The 27,657-nt window shown below is 32.8% G+C and overlaps 2 pseudogenes; both read left to right on the forward strand.

The window, feature by feature from the left end:
• The first annotated feature begins 1,698 nt into the window (after positions 1 to 1,698).
• LOC115962000 lies at positions 1,699 to 3,945 on the forward strand (annotated as a pseudogene).
• A 15,973-nt stretch (positions 3,946 to 19,918) lies between these two features.
• On the forward strand, positions 19,919 to 25,006 carry LOC115962001 (annotated as a pseudogene).
• Positions 25,007 to 27,657: the final 2,651 nt, after the last annotated feature.

Raw genomic sequence — 27,657 nt, forward strand, 5'->3', positions numbered from 1 at the left:
AACTGCAAAAAAAAAAAAAACAAGTTTACTAGAAAAATTTGTAGAAGAACAAGAGAGCTTTGGCAACATTTTAGAGTGTTTGTTTCAGCATAAGTGACCTTTCAAATGTGTATTTTCTTTGGCAATGAAGGCATAAGTCACCTTTCAAATGTGTTCTTTTTATTATTATTACAACTCTTCATTGCTTATAAATAAACAAACCATATTTAGGGGTTCAAAATTTGTTCTCCATATAATGAAATTCACAAAATTCCCCAATTTTGTTATTTGTAGAATCTTGTTGTCTCGAAATGCTAGGATGCATGATACATAACACTTAGACATGCTAATATGCTATAAATATCTTGGTCTCCTAAGAGAAGTTAAGGGAGTTATAAGGCTTTTGGTCCTATATATACCATATAACTAAAGACAAACTACTCATATTTTTCATAATTTCATGATAGTAAGTTAGAAACAGCAACTTTGATAAGATGATTTTGCAGAAAATTAGATTACAAAAATGAGAGAGAGAATACAATAAGCATCATCAAAACAACTATTTCCTTGTATCTCCATCTACTCATCAGAAGGCTCTTTGATGCTATGAGAGGTATGGTGCCCGATGGTACCTATGAGAGGTAGGGTGCCCAATCAGTTCAAAATCGTCATTTCAAGTTCTTAGTCTTAATTTTTTTTTTAATATTTATAAAGATGTGATAAAAATTAAAACATTTGAAAATATATTATACCCTCAAAATATATATATATATATATACACACACACACCAAAGATGTTTCTCTTATCAAAGGAATAAGTCTGGTGGCATAGATTTTCAAGTATTTTTGCATTCTACACTTGGATACCGATAGGTCCAAGCAAAGAATCTACCATAATCACTTCTTCCATTGATGCAAGTGAGTTCATTCTTTTCAATTGTTTAATTACATTATCTTTCATTTTTTGTTCTTTCTATTTACATTTGTTGTATTAAATCACGAACACCCTTTTAACTGATACATAACCAAACCTCAGACTAGTAACATTTATCTCACAGGAAAAATTAGTAAACAAAATTATGATATCTGTTCCAGAAAACTGAAAGAGAAGATATAGTGGGTATCAACTAGAACAACATTGAGGTGGACTAACTAAAATTTCAATAACAGTGGACCAAAAAAGAAACCTATTCCATATCCACTTTTCCCAATGGCAGGGCCGAATAAATAAAGACCATTTCCTTGAAACAAGGGACTTTTCATCAACGTCACTAGTGACCAAAATTAACTGCCAAGACTAAACCTTGGTGTCTTTTAGAATTAAGTCCTATCTATATCCCATAGCCTGTGTCTGAAGATTTTGGTTGTCTTCTAATAGACGGTCGTATTCAAAAAGGACGTAGGTCTGCGGCTTGTTTTTGCCGCAACGGCAAAATTTGGTATTTAGACTGTTTTCAGAAAAAAAATTTGTGAACAGCATGCGCTTCAAACTATTTAGTAAGTTGGACTGATTTTGCCAAACTCGAGTTCCGGCCCAAAATTCAAACTATAGTGGCGTTTTTTTTTTACAAACGCCACTATATGCACCCTATAGTGGCGTGCTATAGTGGCGTTTTATATAAACGCTACTATAGGTACAAAAAACGCCACTATAGGGTAGCCCAAAATCGAGTTTGGCAAACTCGAGATCCAAAAAAGTCCAACTAACTTATTCAACTCTCTTATCTTTCTCTTCAGATTCTAGCTTCACCTTCTTCAAATTCTCTGATACACAACCTATTTCTTCTTGCACCCGCTTTATCTCCTTGGAAGCTCTGTTCACCTTCTTCAAATTCTTTGATAGGCGACATTGAAGCTGCCCGAAAAGTATTTGGTGTATTGCCTGAAAGAGGCATAGATGCATGGAATGCCATGATAATAGCCTATTCACGTAGAGAGTATCCAGATGAAGTTCTAAATCTATTTTGTCAGATGATCTTGGAAGGTGTTAGAACTGATAACGATATCTTGACTTTCATGGTGGCCCTCATGGCATGTACGAGGTTGTCAGATTTGAAAACGGGGGAGGAAATTTGGTGTACAGTAATGGATTGTGGGTTTGAGTTTCATGCGTTAGTTGGGTCTTCAGTTTTGAATTTGTATGCAAAGTGTCAGAAGGGATCTTTTTTGTTGGACAACTATGATAAGTGGGTTTGCAAAGAGTGGGATGCCAATAGAAGCGTTTAATATGTATAGGCAAATGCAAAAGGGGGGAATGTAAGGAGATGGGGTTGTGGTGGTGGGGTTGACACAGGCTTGTACAAATCTTGGGGACTTAAAAACTGGGCCTTTCTGTTCATGGGAATTTGATTCAGAAAGATCATTCTATGGATGTTGAAGTTCAAACTAGCTTGTGGAAATGTATGCCAGAAATGGACATTTGAAGCTTGCTTGTCATGTTTTCAAGAAGATGCCTTATAAGAATGTCATATTTTGAGGTGCATTGATTTCTGGCTTTGCTCAAAATGTTTTTGCAAGGAATGCACTTGATTTATTGAATGAGATGCAGGGTTGTGGATACAGACCAGATTTAGTGTCTCTTGTGAGTGCACTTCTAGCATGTTCCCAAGTTGGGTATTTGAAATTGGGTAAATCTATACATGGATATATTGTGAGTAGGTCTAATTTTGATAGAGTTTTAGGTACTGCAGTGATTGAAATGTCTTCAAAATGTGGAGCCCTTTCTTGGGCACGCAATCTCTTTGTCAGATAAATTCCAAAGACCTAATCTCTTGGAATGCAATGATTACCAGCTATGGAATTCATGGGCATGGAAAAGAAGCTGTCACTCTTCCTAGAGATGAAAAAAACAAATCTAAAACCAGATCATGCTATTCTTCCCTTCTCTCGGCCTTCAGTCACTCAGGTCTGGTGGAAGAAAGTTGATACTGGTTTAATTGCACGGTTAGTGAATATAAGGTCCCTCCAACTGAAAAGCATTATGTTTGTATGGCTGATCTTTTAGCTCGTGCAGGTCCAGTTGTAGAGGCTTGTGAGCTAATAGATTCCATTAATGCTGAATCAGGGCTTGCTATTTGGGTTGCTTTCCTTGCAAAATGGCAAGTTGTTGATTGGAGAGGTGGCCGCAAAGAAGGTTCCTGAGTTAAATCCAGATGATTTGGGAACTTATACTTTGATCTAAAACTACTATGCAAAGGCGAGGGGATGATGTAGCACTAGTGTTAGAAAAAAGACGGCCATGAAGAAAGTGCCAAGGTACAGTGTAGTGGAAGTGAATGGAAATCTTCATGCTTTTCTTATGGAGGATAAGAGCCGTTATCAATATGAGAATATGATGCAAATTTTGGATAAGTTGAATCATGAAATGAGAGCTGTTGGATATGTCCCAAAGACTGAATTTGTGTTGCTATTGCTTTTGGTCTCTTAAACACACGGGCTGGAACCAGATTACTGATCATAAAGAACCTTAGGGTGTCTGGGGATTGCCATGAAGCAACCAAGTTCATTACGAAAATTGTGAACAGGGAGATTGTTATGAGGGATGTAAAGCGATTTCATCACTTCAAGGATGGGATCTGCTCATGTGGTGACTATTGGTGAAGCTAATGTGCTTAGATTTCCTTTCTCTTTGCTGGATTTGTCACAGCTGAGGTGTTGAAATATCAGGGTAGGATCTGACATCTCTGTAGGAAAGCAAGTTGCTAATATTACAATGGGGTAATGGAAGAGACATCAGACAAGCAAGCTAACAACTCAATTGCATACTTCAATCTTTAAGGAGTGTATAGATGCAGCATGGCAACCAGTACAATGCTTCCAGATGGTCCCGTCCAACATATCCATATGCAGCTGGGTTGCTGGCAGAAATTGGGTGTTGATATACATCCGCTACTTTATCAATTTCCCCATTATCCTATATACTTTAGCCAAGTTCAATGAGCTTTTGTCAAAAATGATACACTTTCTTTATTGCTCACGACAGAAGCAGATTGTTCGAAAGGATTTAATTATGATTGAAATGCCAAAGAAAAGGACTTGGGCGATATTTTTTTAATCCAAATGTCTTCCAGCATGCTTTGCATCAGCACACCTGATTTGCTTCTAACAGCTCCGGTATTTAATGTGCTTGAACCTTCTTCGTTTTTCCCTTCTCTTGCTCCTAGCATCAAAGGCGACACACTTTTTTGTTTCATTTCATAATATGGTGGGTTTTATTTCTGCTGCATGAATATCCATAATTTTTGAGGATATTATTTGGTTTGACATTTAAAACATGGATTCTCTGACAAAAGCAAAATTGGGAGTATAAACACAACTTAGGGTGTTTCATATGTTTATTATTTCTGAATACAGTTCACATCCTCTAGTATCTACTTGAGAATATAGACCATAATAGAATGGTCTGAAGAGCAGCCCTTTTCCAATTGTGTCTGGTAACCCATTTTAGTACATCACTTGTCATACTTTGGCTACATATATACAAACACATATAATTGTATAATTGATTGTAGTTGCTAATTGATGTTGTGAGCTCTTCAGATGAAGATTCTGTGTATTTTCTTCCCTGTTCTGAGGAAGAATGCCAGAGTTCTGAGCTTCTGCAGAGGGTACAATTCCCATCTCTTCTTGTAGTTATGGACTGAAGGATAAGTGAGGATTGGCATATGCTCAAGTTTCTAGAAGTGTTCATTGAAATTCTGGGCAACATCAAGAAGTTCTTGCGGAACACTTGATGGTTGCTTGCTCATACCTTTTGTCATTTCAGGGTTGCTAAGGGTTTGTTTTCACTTTTCCTCTACTTTTGTTGTGTTTATTCTACCGAGTTAGATCTTCTGAAGTAACTGTGTCAGCATGGACAGAGGGCTGGGTCGGTGGGCTGCAATTTCCTAAATCTGTGAATTCACATTTCAAGAACCTCATAAAATTCTTGTGCTTTTCAGTTACCGCTTCTATTTCGTTTTCCTGAATCTCTGAACTCACTTTTCAATCACATCCCTCTCCTTAATTTCATTATCATTATTCTCAAGAGATAACACTTCATCAAGTTGGTGCTTGATTGAACTAACAAAGATCGTTTCTGGATGGGATTTACACGCTAAGTAAGGTTTTTTTCTGAAAAATGAAACTTATCGTTACCTTAATTTCGTCAAAGTCCAAAGTTGGTATTATCTGGAACCTAATAGGGTACTTAATAATACAGAGCAAAAGCAAACTTAGGTGTCAACGAGCTTAAATATTTATTTTTCATTTTTGGGTTGGGAATAATGAGTGTACATTTTAATACAACAGAAAAACAAGCAGCTTAAGCTGCAGAAAGTAAATATAACAATAAGAGACAAAGCCGAATCTTATGGCATCCTTTATGAATTAAAAAATGGCTTCTTCATCTTTGAAATTTTGAGCATGGCATCTCTGATTTTCTTTATATATGATAGATTTTAGCTGAGTAGGCTACTTTTAGAAGTGTAGGTGTAAAGCCGCTTCCTTGCATGGCTTGTATAGCACACTCTGCTTCCCAATGATCAATCCATCTACAAATATAGAAAATGTAGGCACAAAAAAATGTTCTCAGCATTGTTGGAAAAATTTTCATTAGACATAGTATTTCTGTAATATCCCCTCTGAACTTGGCAGTACTTGGTAGTTGATTTTAAAAAAAAAAAAATTTATGGTCAACTAAGCTATAAAAGAATGCTTTTGCATTTGAATTTTTTTTTTTTTAAAAACCAATCTAGGACTGGAAGAGAATTTTTGATTGCATACTAAGTATATTTACAAATGTCTTTGTAGTATTGAAGTCCAAATGAGAAAATATATGTGTGGACATATTTGGAAACTTTTACACATCTCTAGTGATTCCAACTTGATTCTTTGATCTAGCATTAGTCCATCAAGCACATCATTAGTTTGTCGGGATCCATAGTTCACCCACAGTTTTTGGAATTAAGGATTTTTGGTTGTTGTTTGAAAGCAATCTTAAAATGGTGCCAAATTCTTTTAGATCCTATTTGTGTGTTTGTAAAATGTCTTGTAGGGAGGTTCCAATGGATTTAGGGCCTCAAATTACAATTTTAAAATGCCACATGCTCCTGGAATGTCAAATCCGGTAGTTGATAATGATACAGATTGCAGTTTTAAAAGATCAAAAAGTGAATATCATGCAAGCAAATTGTTGCCACCTGTAGTAATCTCTACTACTGGTGGCACAGCCACACAGGATTTGTGAATTCAAGAGATATCAGCTACATCTGAAGATTGCAAGCATATTTTAGCTAAGTGTGGATGAATTATTGATGTTTATCTGCTGAAGGTAGGGATTATTTTCACCAGCAGTGCAGCTGTAATTGATGTAATTTAGTTATTTTATTTTCTTCTTTATGTTAATATTTTTTGTGGTGGTGCCATGGTGGTGTTCAACTTCAAGGCTATGTTCTCCTGCAGGATAATACAACTGTATAATTTTTACAGTTTTAACTAACTTTTTTTCTATTCATGCCATTTGTTCTGGTATGTGCAGGATGTGAAGAAAATTTGTCATAGAGGCTTTGGGTTTGTGACCTTTGCAGATGATTCTTCACTATCTTGGTTGCCTGACAAAAACATTTAATACATGGTCAAGAGGTATCCTTCACTTGTTCTTTGTGCTTTGCCCATATTTTTTGGCTTATAATGAAACTAATATCATGATGCATTTTGCTTTAGGTTGAAAGAAAAACTTGTCATAGAGGGTTTGGTTATATGACATTTGCATTGAAGACAATAATAAAACAACTTGTTCTCATTTTATTTTTGGTGCACTAGTAATCTTGAATTCTGTTTCTTGCAGATTGTATTAGAGAATGCTGCTCCTATTACAAATGATATGGTGGCTGCAGATCCCTCCTCCACCGTGGTGCATTCAATGAGAAGGAATGATTTAGAGTTCCAAATCAGCTAACTTTTAAATGGTAGCATGCGTTTTTTTTTTTCCCCTGAAAAGGTTGAATTTCTGCCTTGTGTCCTGCTTATTTACAAAGGAATCAGAATGCTTCTTATTTAGCTTGTTGGTACTAGTACCACATTTAGGCTTTATGTCCTCACCCTCACACATGACTGTTGCACTGCCTAACTCCTATTCTCATCATTCTTCTATTAGTACTAGATTATCAATACAAAAGCAATAGTGTGAACCGATCAAAAAAAAAAACAAAAGCAATATCGTGAAGAAGGCATGGTTAAATTCAACATGAACTGCTCTACTCTAATATTCCATTTTTGCTGATGTCCTAAAGAATCCAAACATATTGGACATGATTAAATGATTAAATTCACAATTTTTTAACAGTTTAAGTTTTTTGGACAATTAGTAATTTAACACTTTAAAATGATAATGACAAAAACAGAAGAATCATTGAGTGCGCTGGTTTTTGATTGCTTAGGTATTGGGATTTTGAATTCGATTGGCATATAGTTCTTTATGTGAAATTTCATTTTATTTTTATTTTTTTCCTTCTATGCCTATTGGTAATATATTTTGTTATCATTTTGGAATTGATACTGAATTTTGTAGAGCATAATTGGAGATCCTGGTTTCTATGTATATCCTAACGAATTTGAAGTGAACTTTAATAGTATATTCCAAGAATCCATGTAAATCAATGTTAAATAAGAGGAAGATTACGGTATCTGATTTGTAAACTAAAATCTAGCTTTAAAGAAACAAAATTATGCCAGTTTGCACAATAACATGTTTGTGTTTATGTGAGTACTAATGTTTTTTAAAAAATGATTAATAGGTTAATATTTCAAACCTATAGCATTTGTTCCATGAAAATATTTTTTTGGTCGAACTAAGACATTAATTGGTTTTTAAAGCCTCCTTCCTCTATACTTTGTTGGATTGGAGTGCTACTTCTCCCCCCCCCCCCCTTATTTTTCTCTCTTACACTTGTTTGACCATTGTATTTTGAATTGATTGTACTTCTCTCGTTGTTCACCACCGGTGTATTAGGTTTTTTTTTTCTAATAAAATTTTCCATTACTAAAAAAGAAATGGTTTTTAGTTAGAGAGGACTAAAACTGAGAATCCTTATTCAAGAATAATAAAAGGTTGAGAAGAATGCTATGTTAAATAATTAATAATGTGATGTAACACAACTATGGTTAGTGCATGTGGTTACTAGTTAGAAATTTCTTTTCACGGCATTGACTGAATAAAATATATTAATTCTTTTCCACAGAATGCTTATATTTTTATGGTGCGATTTAGCTATTATTAGTATGGTTTCATCTGTTTTTGCAAACGATTTGAGATCTGCAAAAAAATTGGCATTCGGTGCTTGCAAATGCCATTGGGGCGTGGTGAGTCTGGTGACCCAACAACGCAACAACTTGAGTAGTCATAGGGTTTTAGAAATAGACAATATTGCGTCACCTCAACCTTAAACATATACAACCCTGTTTCGATTGCATTATGTTGGTAATCATAGGGTTTTAGAAATAGTCTATCATTCATAGGATTTCTCTTTTTGTATTTTTATTATAGAAGAAGTTATTTAGAATTTGTGACGGTCTCATGTATAATATATGTAACATATTATAAAGTCTTCGCCTTCCTTGATTGTGATCACAACAATAACTATCAATAGTTGTTATTTAGGGCTAGTGAAAGCACATTTACACAAAAAATAATATAAAACAACCACATAAAACAACAATATTTAATGTAATTTGGGCAATTCCAAGCCCATGTCCACAAGAAATGCTTAACAAAATTCATTATCAACAATATGGATTACAACTAAACTCAATCTAACCTCGTAAACCAAACTCACAAACTCTCACAAACAACACTCACATACCTTACAAAAACAAACATAAACAAAATCTCTCACCAAAAAAAAAACTATGTCATGAACCTCACACACACACACACACAAATAAACAAGCACTCAAATTACTTTTCGAAGAAACCTAGTCTATTTTTTATTTTAAAGAGTTCTTTCTTCTCTCAATGTGGAAGGACCCTTAGCTAAAAGTCACCCAATCCTTTCCAACTATACCTACAATACCTATATATAAGGCTCAAATTCTGTTCATTGATGGACAAGGACTATCCAATTACTTTTATAATAGGGAATATTTTTTTCATTCTATACTAAGGAGAATTGTTTTCTTCTACCATAGGGAAAAACTTTTCCTCTCTTACCAAAGAAATCTAATAGTGAAGCCAAAATCCAAATAGGAATTTGAGATAATTTCTAACACCCTAAACCTATAGGAAATCTGTATTCTCTTGGGCATTCACAGCTGGAAAAGCAAGAAGGCTAGTTGCCCTGTAGCCCTCCTATTCCATATGCTTATAATTGTTAAGACTGAGCACATGCACAGTTCCATATGCTTGTTTATTGTCGATTTTCAAATGAAGATCTTTTGTTCCCAATTAACTGCTCCAAACATAGACTTCCATATGTTTTGAGTGAAGTCAACAATTCAATTTTTGAACAATGTAGGCATGCACCTTGCCCTGTCCTTCTTCCTTGAATCTTCAAGGCAAAACAAAGACTTGAAATTATTAATTGAGTAGTGTCTATTACACACATTTCAGTTTTTGAACTGAAATTATCACGATTTAGTTCAAATATGGTGTGTGCAAGAAAGTGTGTGTAAACTAACAATTACCCTTATCAAATTATATAGCATAAAATAAAGATGAAGATAATTATTGTCAAAGGAGAACAATGAGTATTGGAATCAATCAATGAGGAAGATAATTATGCTCAATTTGCAGTGAGGTCAACTACTGATTGTTGAAACAAAGTAGGTGTGTGTGCAAGATTCAGAAGCTTAGAATTTTATTCGTTGTGGCATTTTTTATTTATTAAATTGCTTATATGACGTTTTTTAAATGCCAAATAATTTTATTAATATTATAATAATGACTACATCAGCTTCACGCATGTCAACGGTGTACCCTGTGTGCCATGTAGGCACTTTCAGTAGGGATTAAAATGAAAATAATTTTTTAGTTTTGAAAAAAAAAAAAAGGCATGGACCAAAATAGAAATCAACCGAAAATGTAGGAACAAAATGGTATCTATGCCGTATCTAATTCATATTTTTTCTTGAACGAATTTGATAACAAAAGATAAAGTATTCAAGGCATGGATGAGATTAGGATTTCATCTTTGAGGACTAAAATATGGGGGGGAAATCACGATTTAAGAATGAGAAACAAACAAGAAAAATAAAGCTGAAATTAATACCTGAAAATTAAAAATCGTCTGATTAAATCCATGATAGGAAATATAACACCCTTTTCTTTATCTATTCATTCTGAAGTCTTAAAAATATATATAAATAAAAGAAAACACACAATAATTATTTCTTAACTCATTTCAATCGAGTCATATATTAAAACATAAATCAACATTATTTTATAAAAAAAAAAAAAAAAAAAAAAATCTCAATGGTTGATTCTATGAAAAATTTTGCAACAATTTCCCTTGACTTGAAAGCAAGAAGATGCTTACATTATCCTCTATAAAAAAAAAAAATTACGTTGTTGTATCCTATTTAATACCTAATTCTAAACCCAACAAGTTATTAAAAAAAAAAATTAGCTTTGAAAAAAAAAAATGATGAATTGATGACTGATGATGAGACATATAATTTTTAAGAAATCAAACAATATAACATGAAAATAATTATTTCAATTCAAATCTATCGAAGCTACTCAATATTATATTTTATTCACCTCCATAATGAAGAAAAAAGATTTGATATTATATTATATTTACCAAAACCATAATGAAAAAAAAAAAAAAAAAAAAAAAAAAAAAGAAGAAGATGAAGAAAATTGTTAGAATCCAAGTGTCCCACATGGCTAAACTAAGTTTAACCATATGTATCTAAGCTTCCGAGCACCCTTTCTATGCTAGTTAGTTTTCAAGTATGAGTTTGACCTATGGGTTTATTAACATTTGGTATTAAAGCCAACCAACATGGTGGTATATTATGATCCAAATGTCCCACATGATTTAAGTACAAACTTAATAATGTTTATATAAGTTCTTAGACACTATTCTCTTGCAAGCCAATTTTCAAGGGTGAGTATCTACTCATGAGTTTCTTAACACAAACATATATAACTAGTCGCTAACCGGTGCGATGCACGGAAAAACTATTGATTCTGAAAAAAAAAATAAAAAAAAAAATCCAACAATTAGTAATTCGACATTTTGCTAGTTAGTATTTTTTTTTTTTTAAATGAAGAAATAGTTAACTTCTATATTTTTTCATAGTTTAGAAGTGTTGTCTAACCGTGAATGTTATTGAGTTGCAAGTGCAAAGTTACTGAAACCTAAAAAGTAATTTACAATTCTTAAATTAATAAAACAAAACTTCCAATAATTATATATACACACATACTGAAAACTAATATAAACTATAAATATTTAAATAAAGACCATGATGTGAGGAAGAAACACCGAGTTTCAAATTTGAGTAGTAATATGACTTTCTCATAATAATAACAATATAGACAATTCAAAACATGGAACAATATCAAAATTATAATACCTAAAAAAAAAAAAAATCACATGAACCTAAATAAAAAACATTTTAGGTGAAGAATCAAGATCAACCTAAGACGCAAATACCAAAAACCCCAAGACTTAAAACTTCAAAATTTATAGAATCCCTAAATTCTACTTCAAAACCAAACCAAATTCAACAAATTTATATATAACATACCAAATAAAAATTTATCGTTAAGTGAACATGCTTTTGAGATCAAACTAAAGAATTAGAAAACAGAGATTATGTACTCTATTATATGTGACATTAAGTGAAGAATACTGTAAAACATTATTGCATCTAAAAGAAAAATTAGATTAAAAAAAAAAAAACTACTAATTCTCTTACCTGCTAGGTTGTGTTCCTAGGAAACCTACAAAATCAAAAGAAAAAAGAAAAAAAAAAAGAAAAGAAAAAAAACAACAACAACATGAAGAACCGTCAAATAAACAATTTTTTATTCAATGGATGGTGAGTTCTTCAAACATGCGTCAAAGTCCATTAATAGTTGTGTCAGAATTGGGGTTAGCCAAATCCACCAAAAAAATAGTGTTTGATAATAGATTAAGTGTGGTCTTGAAAGCAGCTCTCCCAATATCTATTGCCTCACTGCTTTGATGAGTATCAGCTAGGGCGTCTTGCACTTTCTTGTGCCTTATAGCTTGGTTAGCATCAAGTGTCTTGTTGGCGAATAGTTGTTCCATGCATATTCTGCAAAGGTTTCTCCACCGGGTTGAAACAAATGCCTTGCGTAGGTTCTTAGGGGATGGGAAGAGTTCTAGGGTTTTTATATTTTAGTAGTAGCAAAATAGCGTGTAGTAATTTTATTTAAATATATTTTATTTAAATATTGTGCTGACGTGGAAAATATATTTTATTTAAATAGTGTGCTGACGTGGAAAATTGTGAGAGTTTCAAAAGTTTCGGTTTTATATATATATATATATAGATTAGCCACCACTTTCTTTGGGAGAGGAAGGAGGGACGGGGCACCTTAAAATATTGTGGAAGTCTCAAGGAAGTCGATACAATATTGTACCGGCCGGTACGGCCGATATATTCCTTACCGGAGCTTAAAACGGTACAAAAACACATGTGTTTCGTTCCGGTTCAAATACTGGTCATACCGGGTTGTTCCGGCTATGCCGGACGAAATATCATGCTTCGGCCGAAAAAATCATATCGTACAGGAACATGACTTTCAGATCAAAAAGAAAGAAAAATTTTCAAATCCAGTATCTCTCTCCTCTTTCAGTAACATATTAACTTACAGTCCCTCACTATGCTGCTGCCGCCGCCAGAAAGTCACCGCCACGTTGCCGGAATCCCATTTTGCCAATCTTATTCTCCTCCCACTTCTTCTTCTTCGTTAAATAACCCAGACCCTCTTTCTTCAGTTCTTGGCTTTTGTTTTGTTTTAGTTTGTCTTTTCAGTTTCTTTTGTTTTGAGCTTTTTGTTTTATCTGCTTGACAGCTTTACCCAACTTTGCTTCTAACTTCAGCAGTTCAGCCCCATAATTATTATTAATTTATTTGAATAAAATAATTTATATTTTTTTTTATTGTTTTGCGTGTCATACACCCACTCACGTGAAGATGAATTCAATCTTAACTTCCTTTTATTAAGTTTTTTATTTATTTCTTATTTATGTATTTTATTTTTAACTTGAACTACGGTACACCAATTACCAAATATATCAATTTCTAATGGATTTATTATAATAATAGTAATAATAATAATAATTAACAAAACCTACTACCATGTGTCATCCAAAAAAAATTTGTATTATTAACAATAATAATTAAAAATAATATCAATGTATAATGAATTTTAAAAGATAGTATTTTAACTAAAACTTAAGGATCAAAGATATTTAAATGAGTTTTTTTTACACTTTGACTTTTACTAACATAATTTTTACACCCATGTTAGTAAAATAGCGATAAACCCGAAACGGTACACTAGCATTGACCGATATCCGAAATATATCGTACCGCTGACCAAACCGGTACAGTCTCCGATACAGTATTGACTCCCTTGGGAAGTCTACACTTTTAATTTTGAAAGGGACAATTTTTTTCTCCCCCCAAAATTTTTTCTTAGAACAACATGCAGCTTATAGATGCAACTCAGCTAAGGCTATAAATGAACCAAGCTGATCATGAACAACTCGGGCTCGACTTGATAAAAAACTTGTTCATGTTTGTTTGTTTATAAATAAGCCAAATTTAAGCCTTAGTTTTAGGCTCGTTTAATAAACAAGCCGAGCCCAAGCAAAAAAATTTGTTCACGAACAAACTCGTGAGCTATTAGGCTTGATACACAACAATTCAAGTATAGATTCATTTATAAGTTTATATGTGTTAGCTAAATATACTCATTACACATATCTTAATAATGGCATGACCAACATGAGACCACTACCTATATTACCTTAATTTTTTCCTTCCCTTTAAACTAATCAAGAACCACTTTATACTATAGTTACATTTAAAAATAAATAAATAATTAAGTAGGCCACATATGATCCTTCCCTATCAATCATCTAAAATAAAGTTATGAAACATGTTAGTATTTTCTCATTCATAATAGTTACAAATAGGTATTTTTCTAGTTCTTTACCATCTAACGTGAATGTAAAAATTGTATTTTGTACAATTGCTGAAGCTGTAGAAAGAAACAATGAATGAATAATTTAATTATGTAAATTATTAATTTGAATAATGGCTAATCATAAGTAAGACTAGGTGCATGATAAAATGAGTATACTATTTTCTTTTTCTTGTTTCTTAATTTTAGATATTTAAGCATTTAATAATGTAATTTGTTTAGATCTCAAGCTCAAAAACTTGACTTGAGCTCGAGTTTGAGCTTGATATTAAGCTAAAGTTTGGTTTGACTAATTAATCAAGCCAAGCCAAGCCAAGCTCAAGCTTTTTGGCTTTCCCACAAGCTCAAGCTCAAACACTATCTTTAAGCTTGTCACAAGCTCAAGCCAAGCTCAAGCTTTTAATTTTTCCTGACGAACCAAGCTTGAACATGCACTACTCGACAAAGCTCAGCTCGTTTACAGCCCTACTCAGCCTTCAGAGCAAAGAAATAAATAAAAGAAAAATACAAAATTTCCTAAAGCTCATTTTACAAGGATCACAGTACAAAGCTTGAATTTCATCTATAAAAAAATATGCATCGAAGAGGGATCCAGATGCACACAAAGATTTCACAATATTTGTTTTGCTAGAAAGATGCCTTGAAGAGGGGTCCACATTTACTCTTTTGTATAAAAGTAATGTTACATACACAATTTTCATAATTGTTATGAGTGGTGAACATAATTTACACTTACGAAACCACTGTTTTTTCTATTCACGAGTCATGGCCACTTCAACCATTTTGAAATTAGTTGTAAACATCAATATCTAGGCCAAAATGGGCAAATGCCCCTTTCACACAAAAAATCCAGTATTTTTCCCTATTTCTTAAACTAATTAGGGAAATGCCCCTGTTTTGAAACTCGATTTTCTAAAAAACGAGTTCCAAATGTAAAACTCAATTTTTGGAACATCAAGTTTTAGCGAACGTGGACTTAGGAAATTTTTTTTTTTTTTGGAACTCGAGTTCTAGGAACTCAAGTACCATGTGAAGTACTCGAGTTCCACTTGAATTTTTTTCAAGGAACTCGAGTTCCATGGACTCGAGTACTTCACATGGTACCCGAGTTCATGGAACTCGACTACTTTACATCACATGGTACTCAAGTTCATGGAACTCGAGTACTTTACATGGAACTCGAGTTCCATGAACTCGTGTTCCAAAAAAAAATTACACGTCAACAATCATGTCATTATTATCTTTTTTGTTTCCAATTTTTCCTATATATATTTTTAAACATTTTTTTCATTTATGGTAACTTAAAAACTCCATTATTTAAAAATTAAAATATCTTTTAACCTTTATTTTTATTATTAATTTTCCAAAACTCTCCCCCCATTTTACCTCTTCATCTCCCTACTACTTTCTACCTTATATCATTCTCTCTCTATCCTTTCATCTTTTTTTATTTTGACTATTCTTATTCTCAACATCTTGCTATAAATTTGACATTTTCTTTTCCATTTTATGCATAGTTTTCTCATACAAAAATGGTTAATTCTCTCTCTCTCTCTCTCTCTCTCTCTCACTCACAATTTGTTTTTCATTTTTTGTTTGATTTTTTCTTTTTATTGTATCCATGTTTTAGGTTAATGAATTTCTGTGTTAATTAGAATTCTACTTTGGGTTGATGTGATTTAGTTTTGTATTTTAAGTTGTTATCTTTTTTATTCTCTTTGATTATTAAATATTATCCTACTGTATTATACATATAGTATATATAATAATATAATGCTTCTATTATATTAATAATATAGTTTTAACCTTTCATATAATTTTACCTTTACATATTCATCTATTTTAATTAGATTTTTCTATTAAAAAAAAAACTTTAATTTAGATATTTATAAGTAAACAATGAAATAATGATTCTTGAATAATCAAAAACCAAAAAAAAATTATTTATACATATTTATCTTGTGTGATTGTAACTTTACATATAATATTGCATTTATATATTTATCTACTTTAATTTAGATGTTTATATCTAAATAATGAAATCAATAAACGGTAATTAAAACAATCTTATTTCTACAATTTAAAAAGTCACAATTTCTTTTTTCAAAAAAAGACCTTTTACATTCCTTGGAATTTTTTTTTTTTTTAATTACTTTGACATACCACTAACCTAACCACTTCATACATTAAAAAAATAAAATAAAATTTAAGACTCATTACTACTTCCGTTAAAATATTATGGATGTCTTAATTGATTGAGACCAAACTAGAGAAATGCCTTTCATATTTCCTTGAAAATTCAGAAAGGGGAAAAGAACCTTTGACATACCACTAATGTAACTACATCTATAATTATTTAAGTCATCCATAATATCTATTTCTTATTGATAACCAAAAAAATTATAACTAGCAAGGGAACATACAAAGTAATAAAGAATAAATGAAGAAAGAAAAAAAATCAAACGTCAATTAGTAACCGTTACTTGGAAAATAAAAAAGTGGTCAAGAGGAGTAAGAAATAAAATAGAGATGACTGTATAAAGGATATTGAAAACTTTATAGTGCAATAAAATCAACCATTACATTCACTTAATTAAATCAATAATCAACAATTAAATATAATAATATAAATTTTAAACTTAAAACTAATCAAACTCTAACTAGGGAAATTATATTTCCTATCATAACTAAAAATGAGATGTTCTTCAGTAATTTAGAAATTAAATTAGAAATAAGGTAGGAAAATTTTATAATCTCATTTTTTGACATTTCATTTAACCTTTTATATATATAATCATAATCTTCATATACCATGACTTTAAAAAATCTAATGAACAATTCTACCTCTTATTTAATGTCTATATTATGCAAATCATCAACCAGTAAATATATGACAATGGTAAAAAAAACGTTATAGACAAGATTATAAAAAATATGATAAAACTATATATAATTCTTTATAAATTTTAGGGACTAAAATAGTAACTATATAAAAAATTATCACACGCAATACACGGGTCTACGACTAGTAATAATAATAATTATGCTGGTAGCATTATTGCTTATGCAAAAAGTTTCTTTATCTGAAACGGCTAAGCAAACCGTGTGATTACAATTACTTCCAACAGACGATGTTAACTGCTTGCCCCTTTCACCGTGTCTATTATTGCATTCATCTCATCTCTTCTCTTCTCTTCTCTCTCTCTCTCTCTCTCTCTCTCTCTCTCTCTCTTTATTTTTTTTATACAAGATGGAAATTTTATTCTAATCTAATCTAAGTGTGTATGTATGTGGAGCTCCCCCTTGGAGATTGAACCCGGGCCCTTACCCCCCATACTCCACAAGCACTTATACTTGTAGAGTGACCATTACACCAAGAGTGTACGGTGCTATCTCTTCTCTTCTCTATATATTAAGAGGATTCAAAAAGTTAGTTATAACTTCAAAAAAATGTCAAAAATACCCCTAATCTAATTAGATAATTCTTATTCTTAAAAAAATTAAAAATAGGATTAAAATTGTAATTCAACAAAATTCAATAAAAAAATAATAATAATAAAAAAAAAAAAAAAAACCTACCATAGAAACTTTTTTCCTAAGAATTAGCACTCACTATTTAAATAAAGCAAGGTGCTACATCTACAACATTTTCACAACAAATCATAGGTGATTAGTTGTTATTGATTCAAATTTAAATCTAACATTAAGATTACTTTTTTGTCCCAACTATAACAACCAGTAACAACTTGCCACTTAAGATTTGTTGTAAAAATATTATGAAAATGTTGTGGACATATCATTTCTCTTAAATATATCTCACACTGGTTTGATACATTTTTCCCTAAAAATTAGCACATACTAACGTTCTTTTGGTTTTGGCAATAATGTTTTCCAGAAAATGAGTCATTTTCCAAAAAATATTTTTTATAAAATTATCTCATTTTTCTATGTTTGCTAGCTGTGAGATATAGTTGTTTTCTAAAAAAATTAGTGAAAAACAACTCTAAAAATTAGCCATACTTTTTATGTTGACAAAAAATCATTTTCTTTTGAATCATTTTTTTTTTATGCTACTAAATATTGGAAAAAATAGAAAACAATCTTTATACAAGGTATTCTGCAAGATTCCGTGTGCAAGTGGCCCTTAGAGCATCTCCAGCAGCTTCTCCAAATTTTTGTACTGTTTGGAGAATGAACAGTGACATTTAACTTTTACCTACTCATTTTTTCAAATACACTTTCCAACAGATTCTCTATCACATTCTCTATCTCATTTAAATATTATTTCTTCATTCATTGTTTATTCTTTTTTAATTATCATTTATTCTTTTTTTAACAACTATATTTTTCAATGAGAAGTGTTATATTCACAACATTTTACGCAATAATTTCACAACAAAATTTATATGGAAAGTTGTTACTAGTTCTAATTTGAACCCACTACTGAAATTATTTTTTTACTTGCCAATATTATCTAATAACAATCCGTTACTTAAAATTTATTGTGAAAATATTATGGTAGCATTTCTTAATTACAATTTCTTATTTTTTATATTATTTTTCCCTTCACACCATTTGGACACGTTTCTTCTTCTTTTTTCTTTTTCTTTTTTTTTTTCTCTTGGTTTTTTCTCCACCACCCACGTATCCCACTCCTTTCCTCTATCTACCTTCTTTTTCTTTTTCTTCTAGCTCATTCCGAATCATTTCTTCAGCTCTCTCTCTCTCTCTCTCTCTCTCTCTCTCTCTCTCTCTCTCTCTCTCTCTCTCTCTTTTTACTTTTTCTATTTCTACTTCTATTTTCTTTCCCCTTCAGCTCACTTCACACACACACACACACAGCCGACATGGCCTTCATCTATTTTTTTTTTTTATCTTGTTCTGATTCACTTTGTTGTTACAATGGAGCTTAGATAGGCTTTCATGCTCTTGATCTGTTGTTTTTGTTTTGATTTTAGATTTTTTGTTCTAATTAAATTTGTATTTTTCCCTATTCTTGATCTGTTATTGTGTTTTGATCTATTATTGTGTTTGTGTTTTGATTGTGTTACCGTTTGAGAGAGAGACAGATGATCAAGGAAGAGAGGAGGAAAGAGAAAGAATATTTTTTTATTCAACCGGGTATTTTTTTTTAAGAGAAAATAATGATTTGGAGTTGCTACAGTATTCTCTAAATTAAGAGAATTACTGTAGCAACTCCAAAAAAAATTTTGGAGAATTTGTGTGTTTAGAGAAGCTGTTGGGGCGTGAACAGTAGCTGTTAGTGGTCCAAAAATAGCTTTACAGTGACTGTTGGAGATGCTCTTACCTCCAGGTATTCTGTTGTGCACATGGAGGTCTGCGCAAATGGAGGTATTTTGCTATGAAAAAAACAAAAGTTGGTTTGATAATGAAATAAAGAAATATTTTATGCAACAATTTATAGTGGGATGCCCACTTGCCCACCAACTAAAATAAAAAATAAAAAAATTAATTGATGGGTCTTAGAAAATAACTTTTGACCCATCTTCTCACTCTTAGGGCCTATATGGGAGAGTAGTTTGAGTTATATTGTTTGGGTGTTTTGATATACGTGTGAATGAAAAACTACGTGGAAATATGTATAATGTTGTTTAAAATGTGTAGTTTTGTGTTTGAACATGCTTGCCAAACAGGCCCTTAAAGTTATAAACATAGACTTCCATATGCGTTCACCAAGACGCCTTTTTTAGGGTTTTCAGTCAAACTTGCAACTTCAAGAAACTGTAATCTCAATGCTCATCCATTTCCTTTATGGCTCTTCTTCCATCCGCATCTTCTTCTTCTTTCAAAAGATGGAAATATGATGTATTTCTTAGTTTCAAAGGCGAAGACACCCGCACAAAATTTACAGATCATCTATACACTGGTTTGAAACAAAAAGATATATCTACTTTTAGTGACGATGAAAAACTCAAGCAAGGAACATCTATTACCTCAAAGCTTTTGAAAGCAATAGAAGAATCGAGATTTGCTATCGTTATTCTATCAAGAGACTACAACTCTTCAAAGTGGTGTTTGATTGAACTAACAAAGATCGTTGAGTGCATGGAAAAGACAGGATTGGTAGTTCTACCTATTTTTCATTACGTAGATCCTAGTGATGTGCAAAATCTTGGGGGGACTTTTGGAGAAGCCTTTGCTAAACATGAAGAGAATTTCAAGGATAACATAGAAAATGTACAAACGTGGAAAGCTACTCTGATAAAAGTTGCTAATCTTGTTGGATGGGATTTAAAGGATAGGTATGAATTTCTTTGAAATAATGTTATTTATGGTCAACTCTTTTTTTTTTTCTAGAATTTATTTATTATTACTCTTTTTTTTTGTTACTTGGCCACCTGATAAGAGAGTATTTAACTCTTTGTAGAATAACCTTGACTAACCCTGATAGTTTTTAGACCCCTTAAAAACACAATTAGCCAAGTTGTTACTTAGTCCAATTTAACAAATCTAGGTTATCACAATCACAAATAACATATCATGCAAAGCAGCGGAAAGATAAATAATACAAGATATGATCACCCAGGAAACCAAACCGGTAAAAACCTGGGGAGGATTTGACCTAGCTATCCTCAAGGTAAACTTGAATCCACTATCTTGAAAGAATCGAAGTTCATACAATAAGATTTACAAGTCCCCACGCTCAACTTCTTATTGCTACCAACCAGTAGAACTTACTGACACGACCACGTGCAAACTCCGAATCCACGGACTCCTTCTTTCTTGGATTCACCACCAGATACAAGCACACCAGCTTGTGTTTTCTTTAAGCTTCAATGGCAGCAACCGAATTGATCATCAAGGTGTAGATAATATCTCCTCCTTGAAAATCCTAAGTTTGTATAAATGAAAACTTCTCTAGATCTCACAAGAGATTTACACAAACAGCAATATGAGCAACACTAAAACGTGGCTAGGGTTTGCCTTTTATACTTATGACAAATTAGAAAACCCTAAAACGTTTTAAACAACTAGGACTGAGTTGGAAATCTGAAAAAAAAAAAAAAAAAAAAAAAAAAAAAAAAAAAAACATTCTGCCCGAGATTCGATCGATCGAGCCAAGCCAAAATGCATAATACTTTCTACATTAGCTCGATTCCAACTTTACATAAAACGTACAACTTTGAGCAAGACTAAAACACTTCTAAACACATTGTTTTGATCATGGTTTGCCAACAATACACATTAGAGTTGTAAATACATAAATACCTAAGTCTTTAGAACCTAACAAACCCTATTCTAATCCTAGTAGAACTAGATTCTAATCATGCAAGTATATACTTTACAACCTTGCAATAAATTTGGCCCCTAATAGCTCTAAAATTGGCCCCATAATACATAGTAATGAATTTCTAAATATAATTAGGCACTAGTTATGCGGCTAAACGAAGCTAAGATTATGTCTATGGTGAATGTTTTGTCTTTAATGCGTCTAGCTCTATGTCATCAAAATTATTGTTTTGCTATTTTCTTTGTAGGCATGAATCAATAGTTATCCAAAAAATCATTGGAAGGATATTTAGTGAGTTGTATCACAAACTCCCATGTGCTTCTAAGGACCTTGTTGGAATGGACTCCTGTGTGGAGAAAATATTAGATTCATACTTAAGTGAAGGATTGGGCGGTGTTCACTTTGTTGGGATATGTGGGATGGGCGGAATGGGCAAAACAACTCTTGCACAAGAAATTTATAGAAGAATTTTTGGTAACTTTGAAGCTAGTAACTTTATTGCTAATGTTAGAGAAGAAACTAAAAATCAAGATCTAGTTTCTTTACAAAAACAACTTCTTTCTAAGATCCTCATGGAAAGTGAAATAAATATATGGAATGTTTGTGAGGGAATCAATGTTATAAGGAATACACTACATAATAAAAAGGTCTTTATTGTTCTTGATGATGTAGATGGAGAAGAACAATTAGGAGCATTAGTAGGGAAACATGATTGGTTTGGTCCAGGGAGTAGAATCATTGAATCATTGTAACAAGCAGAGATAGTCATTTATTGACAAGATGTGGTGTGAATGATATATATACATCCAAGGGGTTGAGTGACAATGATGCTTTAAAGCTTTTTAGTTGGAAAGCTTTCCATAAACCTCATCCTGGCAAAAATTTTGTAAATTTGTCTAAGGACTTTGTGAATTATGCTAAAGGCCTTCCTTTAGCTCTTAAAGTTTTAAGTTCTTTGTTGTTTGATAAAACAATGGATGAATGGAAAAGTGCCCTAAATAAACTAAAAGCAGAATTTGATGAAAATGTTATGGATATACTTCAAATAAGTTTTAATGGGCTAATGGATACGCAGAAAGAATTATTTTTAGATATTGCATGTTTTTTCAAAGGAGAGAACAAAGATTGCATAAGAGATGTACTACAAAATTTTGGTTACTATCCAGACTACAATATTGGTGTTCTTATGAAAAAATCTCTCATAACCATTGATGAAAATGGTGCTTTAGAGATGCATGATTTGCTACAAGATATGGGTCAAGAAATCGTTCGTCGCAAATCCCCTAGAGAGCCTGGTGGATATAGTAGGTTATGGATTTGTAAGGATGTCATTCGTGTATTGAAGAATAATATTGTAAGTTGACTAGTATAAACCAGAACTTTAAGAAGTATATATGTTACTATATAATTTTCCAAGAATTTACCAATTATTCTAAATTCATTGTTTTCATTTATTAGGGAACAGAGGCAATTGAAGGCATAATGCTAAAACTACCTATTCAAAAAATGGAACACTTGCATGCTGAAGCCTTCTCAAAGATGAAAAATTTGAGATTGCTTAAAATTGGAAATGAGAAATTTCCACAATACTTCATAAATGGTACTATGCAACTTCCGAAAAGCTTTAATTATCTTCCTGATGAGTTACGCATTATAGAATGGCATGGATATCCTTTTAAATCCATGCCAACTAGTTTTCAACTAAACAAACTTGTTGAACTCAGAATGCATTGCAGTTGCGTCAAACAACTGTGTAAAGGAATTATGGTAAGATTTTCACTCAAGCAAATGTGTTTCTTCTTCCTTTTCATTAATACTTGAGTTTATCTAATAATTTTTTTGGTTTATAACAAAATTTAGACGAGTTAAGATTTATTGACCTAAGTGACTCCCAAAACTTGATTGAGGTGCCAAACCTTAGTGGAGCCCCAATTCTTAAGCAGCTGATTCTTCAACGTTGTATAAGACTATCTAAGATTCATGCATCTCTTGGAAATCTCAAATGGCTTATTCAATTGGATTTGAATGGTTGCAAGTGCCTTAAGAGCCTGCCACCCAAGAACAACTTGGAATCTCTTGAAATTTTTATTCATTCTAGTTGTTCAAGACTAAAGAAGTTTCCAAAGGTTGTGGGAAATATGTCAAGTTTGCAGAACTTTATTTGAATGAGACTGCCATAAAAGAACTACCATTGTCAGTGGAGCATTTAACTGGCCTTATTAAGTTGGATCTAAGAGACTACAAAAACCTTTTAAGTCTTCCAAATGTTTGTTGTTATTTGATGTCTCTAAAAATTCTCACTTTGTCCAGCTGCTCAAAAATCAATAAACTGCCAGAGAATTTGGGGAATATCAAAGGTCTGGAGGAGCTAGATGTAAGTGAAACTGCTATAATAGAATTACCTTCTTCATTTGTTCTCTTAAAAAATCTCAAAGTACTATCTCTTCGTGGATGTGAAGGCTTATCATCTGTATCATCAAATAAACTCTTCAGTTTTACTTTAATGCAAAAAAGAAGAGTAGATCCCACGGGCATGTTAGGGCATTCTCTTTCTGATTTATGGTCTTTGACCCAATTGAATCTAAGTTATTGCAATCTTTAGGCAATCCCTGATGGTCTTGGTTGTTTGCATTCTTTAAGTCATTTGGATCTTAGGGGAAATAATTTTGTTGGCCTTCCTAAAAGTATCACTGGACTATCTAATATGAAGTCTCTTCTTCTAAGTGGTTGCACACATCTTCGATCTTTGCCACAGCTTCCATTAAATATTGAAGATATATATGCTGATGGTTGTACCTCATTGGATACATTACCATTAAGACTTGATGCCAATTTTCATCCGTTTATTCATCTTATCAATTGTATCAAACTGATTGACTATCAAGACTACCCTGACATGTGTTTAGCAATGCTAAGAAATTACTTTCAGTCTCAGGTCTGTCTGTCTATCTCTCTCTCTCTCTCTCTCTCTCTCTCTCTCTCTCCCCCCCCCCCCCCCCCCCCTAAATATCATGACTTTGTAATTTTGTAAGTTTCAGAGGAAAAGAAGTCATCAGTTCGCTATTCCTGGAAGAGAAATTCCGAAATGGTTCACCCATCAAAGCGTAGGGGCTTCAATGAATCTGCAAGTGCCTTCAAATTTATGTAATAAATTGATGGGAGTCACTGTGTGCGCTGTTTTTGTATTCTGCCAGCATCATCCATTTCCCCAACTTAATTCATTGTTCAACTTTAGAAGTTATAGAGCTACACATATACTTCGGTGTTCATTGAAAAGCGATAAATTTGTGGTTAGTGACTTTTGTTTTTCGGAAGAATTTGGTGAGGTTGAAACGTATCACTTATTGCAGAATTACCATCCCATTGTTCAATCATTCAATAAGGAATGGAAAGAAAAATTGAGTCAAGCAGAAGTTGATATATTCACACAGATTGAGATTAAATTTACACACAATGGTCCAGGATTGGAGGTTATGAAATGCGGGGGCCGTTTGATATTCGAGCAAGACGTTGAAGATCTGAACCAAACTATGCCCGGTGCAGCAGCAGCTGTAGCAGCACTCCTTATGAGTATGATTCGAAGGTTTAGCAAAAGATACCAAAACTAATACCAAAACTAAGCGAAGCCGTGATGACTATGATGGAACCAATGGAGAAGGTACCTCTAATGAGGTAGATGTACCACACCCAAAGAGGATATAGCTCCCTAATCTAATTGAAAGATCCATTCGACATTTGGGAAATTGGATTGAAAATTTAAGAACACAAGGACAAGGTAACACTGATTCCGAAAAAGAGGAATCCCAGTGAAAGTAGTAGCCTTGATGAATCTGTACAGCTGATAATATCCTTTTTCTCTGAAGTTTTTGTAAGTCCATATCTCTCTCCCTTTTACGGATTTTTTTTTTTTGGCAGCAGTATATTTATTTTTTAAAATTCATTAATTAGTCTCATATTCTTTCATTTGAGTCCAGTAATTTGTGATTCTTTTTTCTGCTAGTTGCCCCCCATACTGGATACGATTATTGGACTTTGTAGTTTATTGGCGAGGAGAGATTGTCCAACTCCAGTGTTGTAAAATCATAAGGAAAGAAGAAAATTTGGACCATTTTTCACCAAAGAGGCTGTTTTCTCTCAGGCTAGCCATGTGATTTTTTTCCCCCACTGCATCAACTATTTCAAAGGTAGATTCAAGAGAGTTTTTCTTTTGCTTCTTTTAATTAATTTTTATTGCACTGCCGTGGTGGCTTACAATTGTAAAAAGGATGATGAAATCATTTGCATAGTTTTCTTGTTGAGTCTAATAGACCTCGAATATTATTAAGCTGCTATATTTGAAATTTGAATACATATGTGAAGGAAAGACCCAAAAAACTTAATAATTAAACTAATGCAACTTTTTTCATTTTTGATGGTGAAGATTAATGTATTAAGAAAAAGGAGGAAAGAGAATTCATCTAAAGAAACAGTTTCGTTTTTATGTTTGTTGTATTAAGAAAAATAGGGCCTGAGGTATTTCTTGTTGACAATTTGGAATTATAAACTTTCAATTGTCTTATTTGGAACTTGGAAACAGATGTCATGTTGTTCCATCTAGGTGAATTGATGTGGTTGTCCCATATATACGGTGTGTGTCACTTTCAGATTGTTTGATGCAATTGCATTGAAGCTTTTTAATTGCTAGCTGTTGCCCAAGCTTGGCAGTGCAGTAATGTAGGCTTTGTCTTATAACATCATGATGATATGCAGAGTACGGACAAACAGTAAGGCACTACATGGCTTCTTTATCTTACAATTGGGGTCTCCTTTGTTAATTGATAATTGATATTAGGGAAAGAAATAGGCAAAATTGTAATGGTGAAGTAAGACCCAGTAGAACTATAAAGTTGTAATCAGGAATTTTAACCTGAAACGCTAATGACATCTGTTGATCCCATGCTTGAAGAAAAGGTTTAACAAGTTGTAGAAAAGGCTCTCCTCTACTTGTACTACCCTTTGTGCCTTTTGAGCTCTTCCTCAGTTACTGGTTTTTTAGTAGAAAGGTAAGATTTTATACACTATTGGAAAGATTACATGTATAAATATAACTTTTTTCTACAACCACTCAATTTGCCTCCACTTTTACCATAACTTGAAGTAGTCGACTATGAATGGTGAACAATCACTTTCACATGAACTCGCCACATTTTCTCTTCTACTCACTGTCGACCACTTTAAAGTTGTAGCAAAAGTTGTGCATGTAAAAACTTATAGAACTCTCTAAATAAACTCTCTCAGATATTATTGATTTTGAGAAAAATGAATACAAGCAACTGAGTAACACATAGCACCTAATTCTATATATACACTCTCTGCATGATGCTTTGGATTGTCGCTTTCAATTTCAACGGTGCGCCTAAACTTTCTCTTTAATATAATATTGGTCTACTGGTTGTTTAACCGTTATACTCTGTTCCACACCACAGCATTACAGGCTGTGAGATATTGTCCAACTGATTTCGAAGCTTTTTGTAATATAATTTGTCCAACTGCTGTAAGCTTCAATCATTGCCAGAGCTTCCATCAACTGTTAGATATATAAATGCTGAAGGATGTTATTCCCTCAAACCATTACTAGGACTGCCAAAACCATCACCAGGACCGTTTGTAAGACAACAACCTTGGTCCAAGAGGCATTATTATAATGAGAGCAACGGTGGAGTGGCATTTAAAATATTGAACCGTTACCTACAAGTTATCTCCTCTCTCTCTCATGAATTGTTAACATCTTTTCCCGTTCATTATAAAGATTTTTTTTTTTTTGGGTGTAGGGACTCCTTCATTCAAAAACTGGATATGAAACTCCTACCGAAAAGAAAAAGGAAGGATCAAGAACAAGAACTGAATTTCAAATAATTATTCCTGCATTTGAAATTCCTCGGTGGTTAACTCATCAACGTGTGGGGAACTCAGTAAGTATAGACCTGCCTCCAAATTGGTGTAATAGTAGGTGGATGGGATTCGCTCTCTGTGCTAAGTTGGAAGGATATGACTTTCTTTTTGAATTAAATTCCAACAAAACATTTGGTTTTAGAGCTCGTGTGATAGCCTTTGGTGATTCACTTCACGGTCAACTCAACTCTGAAAATTTCTTTGGAGTGTCATTTGGTGCAGGTGACATTTGGATATTGTATTTGTCTCGTGATGATTGGTTTGCTACTTTTCCGAATGGTGAATACAATCAGATTAAGGTTGTATTTGAGAGCTGTGGCTCAATGGA

This window comes from Quercus lobata, chromosome 9, assembly GCF_001633185.2.
Source record: "Quercus lobata isolate SW786 chromosome 9, ValleyOak3.0 Primary Assembly, whole genome shotgun sequence".
NCBI lineage: Eukaryota > Viridiplantae > Streptophyta > Magnoliopsida > Fagales > Fagaceae > Quercus > Quercus lobata.